Here is a 19,436-nt window from a genome sequence, read left to right on the forward strand (position 1 = left end):
GAGGAGGTGACATATCAAGATGTACAGAATATATTCAGCACGCAGTCATTTCTTATTTTTGGGGGGATCTAGGTGAGATGTGGTCATTTTTATTGATTTGATGTGCATATACATTTTAGTATGGCCCATGTTAATATTATTTTATTAGCTACCTGTTTTTTCAGGGATTTTGTTTAATAACTGTAATGCCCTTACGTGTGAGAAAATCAAGGTAATGGTCGCTGATGCACTTTTCAGGCATTTTGTAAACCTCGGGAGAACATTAAGACACACTAACAAAATAGGCACACTCATGCTGAAGCTATTGTCAGCGAGTCACAGCTTTCAACTAACACAGTTGCAGACTCACAGTCCAGACGTCACACACCAACTCACCAGGCCCCTCATCTTTAAGGCACATGCATGTACAGTCCACAGAAACTACAGTGTATACAATAGTTGATACATATCATGATTAAGTGGGTCTTGAAATGCATTTACATTATGCTTAAAAGTGATTCTTATAAGTCTAAATTCAGGGGATATTTTTTGTGGTTGGTGTAAAAAAAATCATTAATTGAAGGCAGAGCATTGCAAATGTATATATAGCCACTGATACCACATCAGTGAAGTGAAACTTAAGATTGCAGAAGTTTTGTGCGGGTAGACGGTAGTACGGCACTGTCACGACCGGGTGTCAAGAAGAATTTCTTTTTTTCAGAACAGGATCAGCTCGGTGGAAGAGTGTCTAGCACGTCTGCCTCACAGTTCTGAGATTGAAGGTTCACTTTTTGTTGGGTTTGAACCTCTCTGTGTGGACTCCGGGTACTCCAGTTTTCTCCCACATCCCAAAAACATGCATTGTAGGCTAATTGATCACAAAACAATGTCCCTAGGTATGTGTGTGTGTTGTTGTTGTTTGTCTCCTTGTGCCCCGCTGTTGGCTGGGAACCAATCCAGAGTGTACCCCGCCTATTGCCCATTGTGGGGCGGGATAGGCTCTAGCAACCCTGGGGCCCATGTGAGGATAAGTAGCTCAGAATAGAAACAAATGAATGACTACAGGCAAAAGATATCGCACCAAACAGAGTAGTAAGCCCATAATAACTTCAAGGGGCATGGGAAAATTTACTTGACTAATGAGGATACACTTCTCATTAAGTCTGTCCGTGATGTTTGTGTGAAAAACACTAAATGCAAAAACTGGGATTGCATGAGAAATGAGAGGCAGCTATAAAAAGGAATCTGTACAGGCCAAAATTTTGAATAAACCTTATTCAATGCAACAAAAATCTTGGTCCTGACCTCAGGGATAATGCAAATAATTCCATCGATTAACCCTGGAAGACATTGCTGCAAAGAAAAATGCCATTCAGTTGACTTTTGAAGGTCATCAAGAGAATGCCAAGAGTATTGCAAAAAAGTAATCAGAGCGAAGAGTGGTTACTTTGAAGAAACTGGAATATAAAACATGTTTTCAGTTATTTCACCTTGTTTTTCCTAGATACATAATGCCACCTATTCATTCATTGTTTTGATACATTCAGGGAGAATGTACAATGTAGATGGTCATAAAAAAACACATGAGGTGGGTCTTTTGGTCTGTACTATATGTATATGAGCACAAAGAATATATATATATATATATATATATATATATATATATATATATATATATATATATATATATATATATATATATATATATATATATATGGGAGACAGTTTCTGTAATGGATAAAGTATGGACTATTGTTTGCTGTGATACTTTCCTGTGTGACATAAGTCACATATGGAAAGTTTCAAACAAAAGATCAACAACTATGGAACTTTCTATATTTGTGGTAATCATTATTTTATATTCATGAATTTGCTGCATTTAAGATTTGAATGCATCAAATTTCTATCAAGTTCTCCCACATCCAATTTATGCCAGTGATGAGACAGGCAGAACAAATAAATGCTCTTTCAACAAATGGCAGCAGGTTCATAATTGACTTATTTATCCAGTCTTTGGGACATTTTGGTTTTGTGCTAAAGATTTGAGCTAATGGAAAAATAATGGTACTTTTCTTTTCCAGGCAAGAAGGAAGCTTGATGTTGGTGGATAAGTGTTATTTTTCTTCAGCAGGGTGGCAAGAACAGGAAGGAATGTATTGTCAGGATGTTTAACAGACTCAGTGCAGAACGATGCCGAGTTTATAAAAAAAAAGCCTGTTGTATTTGCCCATTCCAGTATCTGACAGTTGCTCTATTTCAAGGGCTACATATCTGTCCGGGGTCCCATATGTGCCTGTGACAATGCAAGGTTGTCGTTAATGAAAATGAACAAAATGCTGAAAACGGAACTATTTTTTTTTTTAATGTGGAATAAAATGAATAAAAACTGTAATTTAAATATAAACCAGTAACTAACTGAAACTCTACTGTGGATTCACAAAAAACATTAAAACATGTTTAAATTAACACCAAACCTTCGCCTATGTCCATTTTAGATTAATATGCAATGTATTAATGTTAGTTGGCAACATTGTATGATATCTCAAGTCCTTTCTTTTCACTTTTCAAACAGAATTGTGTTGTCGTTTCTTGCATTAAGGTGGTTAAAGTTGGGATTTTTAAGAATCTTCATAATGATGGAGAGAAAGACAAAAACAGGTTCCTAGTAGTGGAAACTGGTGATAAAATATGTGGAATTCTTCTCAAAGGCAAAACCCCCACAAATCCAAGAGTCAATTTGAGCAGGTTAAACAAAAAACCTAACTGCGAGTACCTGGACAAAGTGGCCTCCTTCAGGAGCCCCCCTTAAGAAAAACAACACTTTGGCGAAGGAATAGACAACAATAATGGACTGCTTTTACCGAAGACCAATTACGCGCACGCAGTTGCGGTCCGTGCATTTTCTCGTAGCGCCTTCAACGAATCAATCCAACCCTCAAAAACTATTTTATGGCTATAAAACCTCGACTGCAGCTACAGCTGCGACACATAAAAAATAATCAATAAATCAATGTACAAAAATGGGGTAAAATTCACTTCCTAGCAGCATTTAATGATTAAATACAAATACTGGAGCTTTTCAGACATTACAAACGGGCCAGGGGGGTGATTTTCCTGGGAAAAGACAGCAATGGACGTCAATGGCGAAACGGCAAAAATTGCACTAAAATGGGGTAAAATCCACTTCCTAGCAGCATTTAGTGATTAAATACAAACACTGGAGCTTTTCAGATATCAGAACCGTGCCCACAATTGAAATATGATTTAGGAATATAGCCATATTTTACTCACCAAAAATGCTTTTTAACTGTACACAATATCCGTCCTCCTTTCTTTCTTCCTTCTTTTCTATCGCCATCGAAGCTAATGCTAGAAGTCGAGCCTGTCCTGTCGTATTTCTGGCATAGTCCGTCTTGAAAATGGCTTTAAATCAACACAACAATATATTTGCTTGTGCAGCTCGCTCCAAATTCAGTTTGGTAGCTCTGGCTAATCACTAGCCAATCATAGTTGGTGAAAGCGATGACGTATCCCTACGATTGCGAGAAGGCATTGTGGTGTTGCCAACTCGAAATCTGATTGGTTAAAGCAACAGTCTTATCGACGCTTGTTTAATGCAGCAGAGCCTGCAGAACTGATTGTGAAGGCCTTGAGGCAGATTTCTGACCCTGGCAACAAATAATGGCTGAAATGTGATTGGTTAAATGCTTCAATATGAAAACACACATCTGGAAGCAGTGCAACCAGGGGGAAAAGCAATGAAAGGAATCTAACAGACCATTTGGAATAATAAGTACGTATTGATGGACAAAATATAATATGATTCAGATATTTCTTAGGCCAGCAGAGAAGGCCTTGAAGGCCCTGACGGCCCGCCACTGCGCGCACGTTAGTGAACTCACAGACACACTACCAGCAGGAAGATGCAAAACTTGAATGGGTTTTTCTTCATGTATACCTACCTTTAAATTGCTGGCTCTATCAGGCCAGTAATCTAAAAAGCTAAAAATCAGTATTCATACACTTTTTCCACGTTGCGCAGTTATGTGGTGTATAGTTACCTACGTTGTTCTTTTTTTCACACTCAGACTCATACCCAGAACTGTGAGGCCGACACACTAACCACTCAGCCGCCGGGCCAAAATCGAATTGCAACTAAGGAATTTAGAGGAAAAATGAATAAACAAAACAAAATTAATAAAACACCCCAACCCAGTTAAAACCCCGTTAATACCACGAGCTGGTTTACAATGTCTTAAGTACAGTATACATGCAAACATCTGCTAGGGCCATTATGAACAATTACAAGCCACCTTACAACACATTATTAGGTGATTATAGTGGGACATGAATGCACACCAATCAATTAGGTGCAATAACGTAATATTTTAACCGGTCTATGCTTGTGGGCTTTGGCTGAATGGTGCTTACGAGTTTAAACCAAATGAATTGATGAAGGGATGACTTGCCGGCACAAGGCCATTAGTACACGCTAGCTCTTTTGGCAAGAGGCCATTGGGAGGCACTTCTGTACTGAGTCGCTACACTAATAAGACAGCAATGGGATCTGGAAGAAGGACAATTACAATAAACAATGTATGCAGATGATGGTCCTCTTTTTGTAAAGGTGGTTTGCTGTTTTAGAGCGGTGGCTTGCTATTTTAAATAATTGCAAATAAGGAACATGTGTTTCGAAGATTACTGCTGTTACTTATTTATCAAATTACTGCTCATTTTGCTTGGCTTAAAATTTGACATCAAATTGCTGTCTAAATGTACCGTGTAACATTTTGAATATGGTAGTTAATCCTAAGTGTTTCATTTTAATGGCACTTGTTGATAAGATCACAGCAAAACAAGGAGGAAATGCGACCCCGGTGGCTGGAAAACATGGGAGAGCAAACTTGCGTGTTAAGGGGTTGGTTGGTATTTAAAATGAATGCAGAGGCCAGAAATTTTGTAGATCAGAAGATAAAACAAATACGTTCCCCTTCATTATTCATTTTAATTAAGTTGTAAATTTTGTTGAATGCCATGTTTGAGTTGAGGAACATTTCTCAAGTAAATATTTACAAGAAATCAATGTAATTTTTCAATAAGAAACATTGGGTAGGACAATATTAAACAAAAATATAATTGACTTTACAAATATTAAGAAAAAACATCCCAATATTAAGAAAAAACATCCAAATATGCAACAACAAATCCACTGTCAAGCAGAAACCAGTGTCCAAACAGGGTCAGTTTAATATTTGTCTTTCACAAATCGATTCTCGTGGTAAATCCCCAAATTATTAACTAATCTTGTTTAAGAAAAACCTTAAGGTCAAATCCATTATCTCCCTTGACCTCTTCAAAGCTCTGAGAGGTTTTGCGAATTAACTCTTGATGCCACGCAGGCCTTGTTGCATGCAATATGTTGCTTCAAGGTTCAAGTGTCAGGGTTATTATTAAGAAAAGAGTGAGGGAAACAACTTTTCTTAAAAATTGAGAGCTCTCATGCTTGGTTACGGAACAATGCTGTTTAGTCATGAAGGAAAGTTTGAACGCAGATTTTTTTATGGTCAGTTCTTATTATTTATTTATTTTTTAACTACTGAAAAAATGTTTTTGCAAATGTGGGGTTTTCCACTTGATATCAATGAAATGTTTCTGGACACTGAAAGTACTCAGTTGGCCAGATTAAGGAATGAAGTGTGTCTCATTGCGCCTGGGGGCCACAATAACCCCTCCTCGTCCTTGCTTCAAAAGCATGTTTGTGTAGAGTGGGACCCACTGGATGAGAAGGGCAGGGGGGCTGACCTACAACACGAAAAAACTGACAGACATGAGACTTGAAAAACATTGGGCAGATGCTTTAAATCATAATCCAGTTTGTGGAGACTTAAATCAAGAACAAAAAAGGTGCATTGGAGCGCTTGCAGCGGGGAGGTCAGGTTGTGCAGGATCTTGCTGGGAAGCAAAAAAAATGTGAGTTCAGGTGCTTTGGGACTCACAGCAGGAACATTCTGGGTTCATATCTCGGTTCAGGCTCTTCTGTGGGGAGTTTGGATGTTCTCTGTGCTTTTGTGGCCTCGCTGTGGGTTGTCCTCCCACACTCCAAAAACATGTGGTCGGTTCAGTGAAGACTGTAAATTTTCGATAGGTGTGAACAGCAGTTAGCCCAGCTTTTTATTGAGTATTTTTATTGTTTTTTTTCTCCATAAAGCGCAAATATTTGTATCGTTCGAGGGTTAGTCGTAGATTGAATGATGGGAGTGGCTGTGGGTGTCATACTTTCATGTGATCTGAGTGTCTAAGATTTAATTAACTTTATTGCATTATACACCCAACCCGCAATGCCATTTCATAAGACCCCTTCAGTGGTGTGTCACACAAATACATGGAATCTTGGACATAAATTCCAATGTCAGTATTTCTCTTTCTTCTTTGTAGACTGTCACGTGTTGTCATTTGAAATCAAAATCAATTTGAAGAGTGTTACTTATGTTTTTACATTAGGATGTGGGTTAACCGGTTTATATACTTGAATGACATCGAAGCGTAGGAATATTTCCAAACTGCAGAGCGGTCACCAAGTAGCTATTTCAGAGCAAAGATTTACATGGCTATTTTAATATAAACTGCTCGGTAGTTCTGGGTATTAACGTCGTTTAATGAAAAACCAATTGATCGGATCATGCATCTTAGCCAAAGGCAGAGCATTTTTTTAACCATTGACAGTAGAAGATTTGTTCCATTAAACCATACACACAATCCCAATGGATTGGACGCCTACTAATGATAGATACAATGAAATTTAAAGCTGAAGGGAGATTAGACACCGCACAATTGGATGTCAATCATTTTGGATTGTTTACCAAAGGGTCAGCCACTTGATGGTGCAGTGGTTCTTGCACCTGACTTTGGTGTGGGCAGTCTGGGTTCGATTCCCATGTGGTGGAAGTTGTTTGTGTCTTTCTGGCCTGCAGCTGACTGGCGACCAGTCTAGGGTGTAGTCTGCCTGCAGCCCAAAGTCAGCTGGGACAGTCTCTCAAAACCTTTGTGAGGATGCATGGTACGGAAGATGGATGACAAGTGATCTTTTTTAACAGTAGTGTGTGTAACTGGCGGCCATCTTGGGTAGGGCAAACAGCAGTTGAAAAGTAGATATAGAAAAGTACATATTGCTCAGCATCACCACATTATTTCTTAGTATTCCCCGATAGCAATGATGCATTTTCAGTGCCAAAAACCACACTCATGGATTATCTGTGCAACACTCGCACTCCCCCCAACACTGAACATGGGACCAGCAGTGGCCCCCTGGGCTTGGAGTTTGCTACCTTAGCTGAAATACTGCAATAAACCTCTTGGTTTTCTCATTCCAGGCAGAGCAAGTGCTGTTTTTAAACACACCTCGCTCTTCTTCCTAGAGTCCAAACTATTATTAGCAACCCCGGATTTCTCCTCCGTGCGTAAAAATAGAAATACACTTGTCCATAACTGGCACCCATTGACACAATAGCCTCTCGTTCTGCGGACGTAGCTCCTCCCAGTGCATATGCGTGTGCGCGCGTGTGTGTGTGTGCGTGTTGCGGGTGGCTGACAGCTGGGCTCGCCTGCGCTCCAGCTCCAGTCTGTTAAGAAGCTTCATCCCCAAATAGGATGACCGTCGGCGGCTGTCGTGAACGAGCCTACATGCGCGCACCTCCGTGATCGTCGCCACAACCGGACCCCCGCTTCACCATACGAACGGGACACTTTTAGATCCCCTTCAATACACACCGCCATGTGTATTTTCATTTTGTTTTTTCTCGTACTCTAGTATGGATTTTGATATGGATATTCCTATTTGAGCGCCGTGCACACATACACACACACACACACAAAAAGAAGAGACGCGCAAGAGAAAAGTAGCGCTCGTTATTGTTCGTTTCGTTAAGAATCACATTTTATGGATTACTAATAGTGAAGAACCGGGCATCATCTTACAGAGCTGGCAATTCATGAGCTGCAGGTAAGGATTTATTTTTTATTTTTTGTTGAACTTCCAGCGCGTTTGTTTCCTTTTTAAAATGTGTTTCGCTCTTTTCGATGCTCAGGGAGGAGGCTTGGTTTTTGTATAGTCGGGCGTCAAGTGCACCGGTCTCACTTTCTACTTTATTTCTAACTTATTTTGCGTCTTTAGTAAGCGATTTGAAAGTTTAAAAGCCACAATATACATGGGTGTTGGCTGTATTGTGTTTGCATCTAATTACCGAAAACACATTCACGTGCGTATTTTTTTTTTTTTTTTTTTTTTTTTAACATGTCCACATTGAATTAAGTGTCCGTTTGGATGTAGCAGATATTATTTGGGCCTTTATAAAATACCACGAGAACTGTAGTGAAATATAGTTTTAATGTAAAAAAAAATCAATAAAGGCAACTTTAACATGCGTTTTATAAAAAAAAACATGCATGTATCGTTTATTGCTGTTTTAAGAACATCATAAACTCAAAACGGACACAGAACGATGATTTATTATTATTTTGGGACAATGTACTGTAATGCAATATCAGCAGTGATACACGGAAAGAGTGCATACTTGGAGGATGTGTCAAATACGATGTTTTGGGGGTGCTGAAATTATAGTAATGTGATCTGAACCTATTGATCATGTATATTTCATATCAGGTTTAAGTGTGGCAGCAGACTGGGGTGTGTTCAGGGACTGCATGGTGCAGGGAAACCAATAGTGGTCACTATTGCTCTAGTCTAAATATATATTTGTTGCAATTTCTGCGCAAATGTCATCTTTTAAAAAGTTGTTATTTTCACATGGTAGGATGTTGCTTTTTTAAAACAAGCATGGAAATGTGAGAGAGATGTTTCACAGGCCACATTTACAAAGCCAGAATGGCAACACCCAGACCCTCCCAGTCATTTTCTGCTTGCTCCCTTATGGCGATGGTCCACATATGGAGCTGACATGATATTATTTATTTATTCATTTTTAGGAGGGGTTTAAGGTTAACAAAGCTGGATAAAAAGGGTCTTTGAAGTTTTGTTTTTACAAATGTCAACCCATTCCTGTTGGATTTTAACAAGACAAAGCACTTTATTGTGAAATGGTAAATTAAAAATATATTTTCTTATCATTGCCCAGTACGCACAGAACTGTCCCAGAGGCATTTAAACAAAGAAGCTGTGAATCTGGCCCTCTGCCTTCCTTAGGCTCCCAAAAAAAGAAGAAGCCCAAACCCGTGCTTATCCACCTTGTAACAATTCATACGCTGACATGCTGTATTGCGGCTAGATGCATTACAGTAAGACTTCCTTGGACTCCAGCCCTGTAGAGGCTGTATGTTGGAGCATTACGCTGTGGAGTATTTGATCTGCCGGTCTTCTAACAATAGCAATTGTGTGTGACTGATCTGTATTTGTCACACTGTGCATGTACGTGTGCAAGTGAGCGGAATAGAAGGGGACCAACAGGAGAGAGGGAGTTGGTATTTAAATGTGCTCCCAAAGAAAGACTTTGCCTGAATACAGTGGCTTTGAATAATTGATAAATAGCTTTGCTCCTTTTCAAATGAATTGGCCTCCTTCTCTAAACAATGAGGCCAGTCAAGCTGTTGTTAACTGTCACTGCTCATTCAATGAAAGTCAGTTCCAATGCATTCAATAGTAGTTGTGTTTATGCGAATTTCATAGAAGCTATGTTTTATTAATGCGCATCCTCAGTGTGTGGCCTTACTCGATACACTCGGATGCCTTCCAATCCTTTGTACTTGTTGGATTGACGTAGAATCTCAATAATTCATCCGCCCATTTTTATAGTGCTTGTACATAATTGGTGAGCTCATGCCTATCTTAAGTTGTGCACACACTGTCACTAGATAGGTGCTGACTTCTTCTACAGTAGATAATACACCCATTCACACACATGTTCACACTGATGGACAATTTAGAGTCTTCAAATTAACAGCTACTGAGATTCGAACCTGGCGTGCAGCTGTGAGGCAGACATGCTTACTTACCACAATTTCTCTTGAAGTAATTAAACTACAGCAATGGACCCATTAGGTTGGATCAAATTTTAGCTGTACAGCTTTACAGGGACCCAAAATGACTGGGGTGCAAAAGAGGCTGGACTATTTCTAAGGCAATCCTTGTTACCGCTGTTCTGGCTTGTAACTAGCCCACACAATTCTCATGTTCTTTTGACCACTTGCGTTTCAGTTCAAAATTTGGCACAGTGGCAAATGGTACAGCACAAAGGGTGGAAATAGAATTGGCCAATATTCTTACTGTACAGCCAGATAGCACTTTTCGTTCCATTCATGCTGAGTTTGTACTGTATGAGTAAAACTGCATTGGTTGTGTAGTTTAGTTGTCGTTTATTATGTTATTCCAAGACTTGAGGATGTAAATTTATCCTGTCTCTGCACTACTACACTCTTAATTCTCCTGTTTTTTAATTCTTGAGTTGGTGCATTGCGCAGTGAAAAAGTAGCAACAGTGCCTGAATAATGAATGAATATTCATAATTGACGCAGGTAAAACCTCTTGTTTGTTCCTCACTCCTACTTTAACCCATTTCCTACAATCCATCTATGTAAATAGCTGTAATTTTTACACCGTCTGAGCAGGGATGGCAGAACTGCCTTAATAGCGGGACTTGGAATAAGGCATAATCAGAAAATGGGAGTGGGTTTTTGTACTTTTTTTTTTTCTTAGAGAGACATACTGTGATCACAAAACATGCTTTTAATGTTTTCAAATGCAAAGTTTTATATGACACATTTTTAGTGTGTCTTGTGATTGAAGGGACAGCAAATTACATATGGTAGCCCTATTCCTAGCTTTCTATTTTCTTTGTTTTGTGTTTTTTTTCTTCTTCTCCTCCTACAAACATACTTTTCACTAAACACAGCTTCTGTGACAGTGCTGGAAGAGAATAGCTCTCGCCATACAGTGGCTCTATTCACCACATGGCTCACTAACATTGTAATCAGTTGCTAATCACTTGCTGTGAAATGTTATCTGCGTTCCACAAAAACACATGCATGCACACAAGACGTTTGACTTTCTAAGCATCATTGTGTGATTCAAGCAGCTTTAATGAATACACGTCTACATCTAAATACAATAGGCATCCTTTTATCATTAGCATAAGTGATTGAATGAGTTGTGGATGCCAAAAATGACAGAAGCATGAAGAACTGGGCAGAAACACTCACGCTCTCCAATTTAATGACAGAATTGGCTGGGTCTCCTGTTTATGTTTTGTGTGATGGTCTTTGGTGAGGTTTGCTGTTTTTATACATAGTGAATTAGAATGGCAGCCCATTGACTTGAGTAAGTATTTTATAGGACAAACTTAGCCAAATAGGCTCTCATGGAAAATGCTTTAGCATCTCGGAACCTTTACAATCAGATTAAAACATCACGGAATTGTTGTTGCTTTTTGTTTTTCAAATGTTTACCACAGATCATGGAACATGTGGAAATGTTTTTTTTCACAACTGAGTTGAGTTGCCTGTCATTAGTCAAATGGAGCATTAAGGGGGATGCATTAGCAGAGATAATCCAAAAGCAGCAGAAGCAGGGCTTTGTGTGATCACTTGACAGTAGATGGATAAATGAGTGGCCTTGAAGTCTTGTACTACACATTAGAGCAGCGGTCCCTGACCACCAGGCACAGATAGACTAAACAAAAACAAGCAAACAAACAAAAGGAACCCTTCTTTTCATCAGGGGCAGAAAATTATTTATTTTTAAAATCAATTGCAGAAGGCTCTGCGTAAACCACTTGTCACAATCAGTCCTGTTATACTATAGGTTATTAAAGAGCTGTTCTTGTTACTGTATGGAACACTGCTCAAATTGTCTAAGATGAAGGGTGATCCGTGCTACAGCTACGTAAATAGTGTGACATAATGCCACTACAACATTGTACACTTGCCAATGAATGTCACTTGGTACTGTGTTGCGAGACGACAGTAGCCCTAAACAATGACCACATAAAGCCTTGATTCTCCTCGCTGTTGTGATTTACTATGATCGTTCAAAGGCAGCTTTTGTTTTCCCACATTGTACTCCAGAGAATTTCTAAGTGTGGTGTGGCTGGTTTAATAACTAAACATTTACACTGAGTTTCCTCCGAGTGTAATTGGAAGAACAAAAGACGTTCAACTTAAACTGTTTCTCTATGTATACTAAGATTAAAGCTGCATTTTACTTCCAAAAACATGAATGCCTAATTACTGCTAGTCAGTCTTCTTAAATGTACTAATCTTTTACTTTAATTTGAGGGTCCTCTTGCCTGGAATAGAATTTCACCATATGTAAAAGTAGGCGTGGCCTTACAACATTCGGGGAAAGGTTGTGAAATTTCAACATGGAAATAGTTGATTGTACTATGGAAATTTTAGCACTATGGATGATACAGTAGTGGTTGATTATTTTGATTTACAGTATGTGCCATCAAATAGATACTTTGTTGTGAGCTATGCGCGTTAAAGTTTTCCAGAGAAGTTTTCTGTCATGGAAGCTGCAAATATTTTGCTGAGGTTGTCTTGTACAAGAAGCTAAAAAAATGGCGTGTTACTTACTGTACTCTAACGTACGAGCCAGGGAAGCCTGGAATTGTTTTGGACTGGATATGTTCTAAAAATGAACCGTTGATCGCAGTAAATTTGGCACACAGATACCCTTCCTTCCTAATTTTGTAACCGCTTTAATGTTATTTCATAAATAAAGTGGCTGGCTGCTATCGATGGTGGTAGACGTCCAATCTATTTTGAATAGTGATCATTCAAATGCTGCGAAGCCCTCAGTCAAAATGGATTAGACTTTTACCTCCGTCAATCGTGCTAAAACATGATCATCCCTTTCCATTTAAATGGATTTGACGTCAATCACTTTCATTCTCTTTTGGCGTACTGTGTGTTTGCTTTGACTTGGACAGTTGTACATATGAGAAAAAAAACTTGGCGGATAAACAAAAGGGAATTCTAAAGATCAAATACAGAATAAAAAAAGAAGTCTTTTTTTGTGGAAAAAATGAGAGCAAAAATTCAGGGCAACTCCGCCCTAGTCGGTCAGTGATTATTCCACCTCTCACTATGTCTCTGGGAATAAGCTCCAGCCCCAGTCATACAGAAAATGAATGGATGAATAAACGATAGTAAGTGTCTTTATGAAAAATACATCAAATGGTCACCTTGGGAGGCCTGGGTGTAGCCTTGTGTTCGTTTTGTGATTTCCCAGGCTTCCAAGCAGCACAAAGCACTAAAGGTGCCTCACGGCGGCCACAATGTTTGTGTGTGTGTTGCGCGTGGCTCTGCTCGCACGTTTGCACGGTGTTGTTGGAGTGTATGCGTCCCTCCGCCCCAAGCTGGGGCGATTGGCACATCATCTCTCATCTATTAATCATCGCGAGTGCTTGCTCCCTCTCGTTCCGTTGCCATAGTTTCAACCTGTGACAGTGTTGAGGGGCCTGGCTGCTTCGAGAGAGGAAGAGGAATTCAAGGCAAGAGGTGTGACCGGAGAGGAGAGGAAAGGAGGAAATGATAAGTGAGGGGAAGGCAGAACAATTGAAACGGAGCGAAAGGAGGGGGAGAAGGAAGCCATTGAAGCGCCAGTGGCAGCCAAACACCCTGAGCGGGTCCTCGCTCGCGCTGTGCATGAGTGTGCTTCAAGAACCAAAATGGATTCCATTTTTATCTCAGCAGCGAAGCCTCCGTCTCTTCCTCGGCGCGTGCATCTTTTCATGCTCTCCTTCACAAATATACACCCTGCTGCTTGGCTTTTTTGCCTGTGAAATTTTTCAGGCTGCCAGCGGGTGGAGGGCTCCGCATGGAGATCTGATACTCCTCCAGCAGGTTTCGGCACATTAATAGCTGCTTATTTGTCCATGTTTACGATGAGGGAGATAGATGACGGGCCCTGGCCTCCTGTTTCATGCTCAGCTGCGTGTTTTGATTGTAGATCAGGTTGAAATCATATGATGGATACGAAGGAACGCCAGCTCTGAAGGACACTCCAATGTACACTTTCTGTGTCATAATACACTAGCTACTGAACTACATTTTGCTTAGTTGGTCGAAAACTGTCCCTCATCCAATTACAGATATCTAAACTCCTCAGTTATACAGAGAAACCACCAACAACCAACAATACATTTGTCCATCGTGATTCATCTGTTTTTCCATCCACATCCATTCATCGATCTATTACAGCCACCTTATTGACCTGAACTATAATTGTATTTGTGTTCTAAACATGCATTATGTAACACTGTCCATACAGTATTCAGATTGTGTTGAATAAATGCTAAACTTCTTACTCGCTTTGTGGCTGTAGATTTTTTTTAGTTGACAACTGGGAGGGCCCATAATCACGATTGCATCAGGCTGGATTAGAGACAAAAGCTTTCATTTGTCATGAGATACTCTATCTATCCGCCTGTCGGGGCACCCATCAGACGGTCATTTTATTGTTCCGTCTGTCCATCGAGCTTGCCACCTATCCACATTGTTAACATTCTCATCCCAAATGTGTTCATTCTCGCTTTCTTCCTTTATTATATGACTACAAGCCATTTTACTTCAAGAAGCCCTGCTTGGGTTTTGCTCCAGATCTTTTTTTTTTTGGTTCGCTACACAGATCATATCATTTTGTTGCTTCAGGGCTATACTTGGCCATTGGGTGATTAGAACATCTTATTGCATTTTGCCTGGCTTGTGAACCTCTCCGGTGAGAGCCTTCGTGCGGGAGCCAATTAGCAAACAGCACACATGAGCCTGTGCTCGCATGCATGTTAAGCATGTGCTTATTGAAAGTATGACTATCCAGCTTCACTTAACTCTTTCACTGCCCTTGTTGACGATTTAAGATTCATTCCATTACAAGTATCAGTTCCAATGACGGTGACAGAACTACAATTCATTCAAAGTTGAACTGGATTGGACATCTATCACCGTACATAGCAGTCAATCAGTTGATTAGTAGGTCAATGAAATATGCACAAGAAATATAATTTGACTAGTTATCTAACCCAAACACATAGTATATAGTGAAAAGCCACACCATTTAAAATGGCAAAAGGTAGATTTTTTGTGTTTGTATCCATTTATTTTAAGTTTTGTTATTTTTTTCTGCAATTCGAGAAACACTGCTTCAGAATTGTGAGTGAGGAGGGCCAAGTAACCCAAGAATGTCTTATTGTCTGTGTAATTCTGCCCTTTCCACGTACTGACCCTCTTCAAGAAGGGGATTGCCATCAGAGCCGGCGAGAGGTTGTACTGGTTCATTGTGCTGATGGTAGCGAGGTTCTCTTTTGCCTTTTGAAGTGATGAGAGTGCAGGTGACATCACGGCACTCGCATTCTCAGGTGCTTCGGCAGGTGAATGAATCCTGCATGGTTGTGTGTTTCAGAACCGGACACGTGCATGCATGAGTGTGCGTTCATGCTCCAGTCATCAAAGCAGAGGAAAGCAGACGTGTAAGGTGAGCCGTATGCTCGCGGCGGAGTAGAAGTTATAATCTCTCACAGGCAATAATCCACACTACTTCCTTGCACATTTGCACTCCACACGGGAGGTGGTTTCATTTCATTATAAATCATTTCCCAATTCCCTCGACGCCATTTCTGCTGCCGTTACCTGTTAGCCGTAGTGACGGCGCCCCCGAACTCGCCACAGTCGGCCTTGAACTGGATGGAACTTCGTCATGTGGCGTCCGTGCCGCTGGGTCAATTGAAACAAGCAAAGCTCTGCTCACTAATGCCTAGATGATAGTGACAGATTGCTTGCTGCTACCCGTTGGGGTAATATCAGTCACTTCCAAGTAGAGAGTAAAAGCTTTGCAATGACTCGTATTTAGTTTAAGATTCACTGGACGTCTATTTAATTATTTTCTTTGCTCCTTGTGGTTATTAAGGCTGTGGGTGAACGGGGGCCCATCTTGGATGATACCATCTTGTCACGGAGTACGTTGAAACAAATGTTAGGGTCCTTTTTGAATTTGTTTTTGTGTCTTATAAATATCCCCCCGTAATTGAATTGATTAATTCATCTTATGATAATAAAGTCAACCTGTAATTGACTGGCAACGAGTTTAGGGAGGCGCCTGTTTTTTTTCCTGATGATAGTTTCCAGCTCATCCATGAAATTCATTCATTCATTTTCCATACCGCTTATCCTCACAGGGGTTGCGTGGGCGCTGGAGCATATCCCAGCCAACTATGGGCAGGAGGCGGGAGACACTCTGAATTGGATGCCATTCAAATGCATGGCACAAGGACGCAACAAGAAATGAACAAACAAAAGGAACTTAAATACACAGACATAAGTTAACAAGACATCGAGAACAAGTGGGTGCCACGCAAGGCAACAGAAAGTCTGAGTCACACAAGGGATGCGGAAACAGATGAAATCAATGGACAATCAGGAGAAGTTACACAGGGAAAAAGTCAAGAGACTAAATCAATACAAAACACCAAAAGCATATAAACCTTACACCAAGGGACAATTTAGAGTGTTCAACCAGGCTAACAAGCATGCTTTTGGGAAGGGAGAGGAAACCGGAGTACCTGAAGAAAACCCACGCATGAACATGGTTGTAACCCAACAGGGGATTTAACCATGGAGGTCCTGGGTTCAAATCCAGGTCAGTCCAACTGTGTGGAGTTTGCATGTTCCCCCCCTTGCGTGGGTTTCCTCTGGGTACTCCGGTTTCCCCCCACTCTCCAAAGACACGCATGGTAGGCTGATTGGACACCCTAAATTGCCCCTAGGTATGAGTGTGAGCGAGATTGGTTGTTTGTCTCTTTGTGCCCTGCGATTGGCTGGCCACCAATTCAGGGTGCTAAGCATTACACAAATTTCATAAACATAATAAAACAAACCTCAATCCAGATGGCCGTGCTACCAAGCTAAAAATGAGTACATATTTGTTTCCTTTAATCAATTACATGACTCAATCATGGGTACGACTCATAATTCACCCCCTCCAGCTTCAGCATTCATCATTGAAAGAGATTTGGGGCCTTTTCACGCTCTTGGGGAAGTTTTGAAAAGGCTCCTCCTTTTCTGTTCCAGCATGTCTGAATGCCAGTACAAAAGGTCATCGAATGTTCAACAAATAATGAAGCCATGAACCCCTACACTTTTGCATATAGCCTACATGAGACATACTTCTTTAAATGCTATAGAGACTGTCACTAATGATACCTCATATCGCTCCGGGTGATATAGTATTATCTTAGTGGCGCTTAAAGCAAACAGCAAAATTATTGACTACATGTGTTCCTGCGTTTCAAACCTTGTTAAGAAATCAGACCTGTCTCTTCTTCTCTTGGTCGGGTGGCTGGCAGACTACAAGTGATTCCCTAGAGGATCCTCTATTTCACAATCCAATCAGGCAGAACTCGGAACAATATTACCTCTGTGTGTGCGCGTACATTTATTACATAGTTAATGAACAAATTGCAGCCATGTGGCACGGTCTGGTGCCGTAGCTGGTGGAAACGCTCTGATTTACACTGCCAGCCTCCCCTCATCTCCCCACTTGTTCGCCTCTCCTTCCGCGACCCGTCACCGCAGTGCCCACACATGTATGTACGCACGCGCACACGCACACTCGCTGCAACCACAAGGCCCCCAGTGTTCCCGGCCCGTCTGTCCATCAGCTCATGCGGAGCGCCGGGCTGGGAGTACTTATCATCACTCTACTGAGAGCAGGCCTCACAAAGACTTACTCACATCTCAAATATACACGCGCACACGCACATGCACGCATGAGTAAATTACACTTTGTACTGATCTGCCTGTTGGCGAGTGTGGCAGTCAAATCCAGTATTTCAACTGCTAAATACTTTTGTCTTGTTTGTTTAAATATACTTTGGAAAAAGATAAACAAACTGTCACCTGAATTATGTTCAGTGGCAGCTTCTTACTTTTAAAGGCAGGATATGTGTGACACTGCTCTTCATTCTCAGGGGCCTGATGATTGACTCAAAAGAAAAATAGACGGCAAGCGCAGGAAATGTTTCAAGCAGGACTTTTGGGGGGAGCAGTCTAACAAGCACTTTCTTTTAAAAGGATGCTTTGCTTTCATATTATCAGGCTTTAGTCTTACTAAACAAGTGAAGAGCTTCAACACATGAACAGATTTTATACTTGTCAACATGTACTGTTTTCATGTAATTTGTACTTAAAAAAAAAAAACAACAACTCTTTAACAGATATGGTGTACAGTGAAAAAAATACATGTGAAAACATGAAAGTCAAAACAAGCTAAGACCCCCCCCCCCAAAAAAAAACATAAACTTTGTACCATCTATAAGGACAATGCCAACTTTGTTAGTGTTTTCATTCACAAAACAACAGCCTTCACACCCATGGAAAGTTGGTTAGTTTGATTTTAACAATTGCAATGGCATGATGGTACAATATTTTTTGTTGTAATATTAATCCAATTAAATTATATTTACTTCATAACATTACTAACATTGTGTTATAATTACATTGAATTTTAAATATGAATTTTAAAGCAATATAATGCTAATATGCATTGCACCCACAAATTTTAAATGTATAAGGGTTTTGTTTAAGTATTAAAATCGTTAACTATGTTTCATATGGGCCAACTTGGGCCGAGGTTGACAGGTATGATATTTACACAATTTAATCTCCAACAAACAAAACTGAAGCTTCAGAAGGATAACACACAGTTTAGATTTAAAATTTTACCTAGCATTCTTATTTGTGGTCAAGGAATGTACATTAGTAGTATTATGTTTTGCAGCTCTGGCAGAAAACAAAGCGCGTCCGTTTCTTTCATTTCAGCGGCAATTTCGCTGGATATGTTGTGGACAAAAATAATAGGTCAAGTTGCTCAATACAATTAATTCAATGGAACTCTAAAAGCATTGCATATCAGGAAAGACCCGGAAATAATGGTTTTAAGATAGACAGCCCTGATGGTGATAGAGCTATCAAGTATAACCATACTGCCAGCAGAGCCAGGAACATCATCGGGGACCCATACCACCCTGGTCACAATCTGTTCCAGCTGCTGCCCTCTGGCAGACGCTATAGGTCCCACAAAGTACGGACAAATAGGCTTAAGGACAGAATGCCAAATTACGAGTCCGAAATTATCACTTATTTGGGTCTTTTGCCGGGAAAACGCACCTTATGGAGAAGCACTACCAATTTCGTTATACGCAGTTTCTGGGTATGATGACAATTAGGCTTTTGTCGAGTCAATGATGATGACAAAGCCTATGTCCGATTATTATTATTCTCGAGACGGCAGAAATAGGAAGTAATCAGAATTTCTAAGTAGCGAGGAGCGAGAGAATGACGCTAGCCTGTCAGAAGCTCTAATGGAAAGTGTTTGGACAGTTGTTGAAGAAGACAAGAAATGAGGGCCTGATGCGCCGACAGTGACGATGATTAAGGCAAGGCAAATAATGTTC

The 19,436-nt window shown here is 40.4% G+C and overlaps 1 protein-coding gene across 7 annotated transcripts in view; it reads left to right on the forward strand.

Moving 5' to 3' along the window:
* Window positions 1-7,514: 7,514 nt before the first annotated feature.
* sema6a (sema domain, transmembrane domain (TM), and cytoplasmic domain, (semaphorin) 6A) overlaps window positions 7,515-19,436 on the forward strand; it is a 119,701-nt gene continuing 107,779 nt past the window's right edge. For 6 of the 7 annotated variants that reach the window (XR_013300237.1, XM_077600258.1, XM_077600257.1 and 3 more), the window contains exon 1: window positions 7,515-7,978. The gene's annotated coding sequence lies outside the window, so the exon portion shown is untranslated. Of the gene's footprint in view, window positions 7,979-15,388; window positions 15,461-19,436 lie in introns of all 7 variants that reach the window. The other variant, XM_077600255.1, reaches the window with a different exon arrangement.

Source organism: Stigmatopora argus, chromosome 5 (assembly GCF_051989625.1).
Source record: "Stigmatopora argus isolate UIUO_Sarg chromosome 5, RoL_Sarg_1.0, whole genome shotgun sequence".
In the NCBI taxonomy this organism is placed as follows: Eukaryota; Metazoa; Chordata; class Actinopteri; order Syngnathiformes; family Syngnathidae; genus Stigmatopora; species Stigmatopora argus.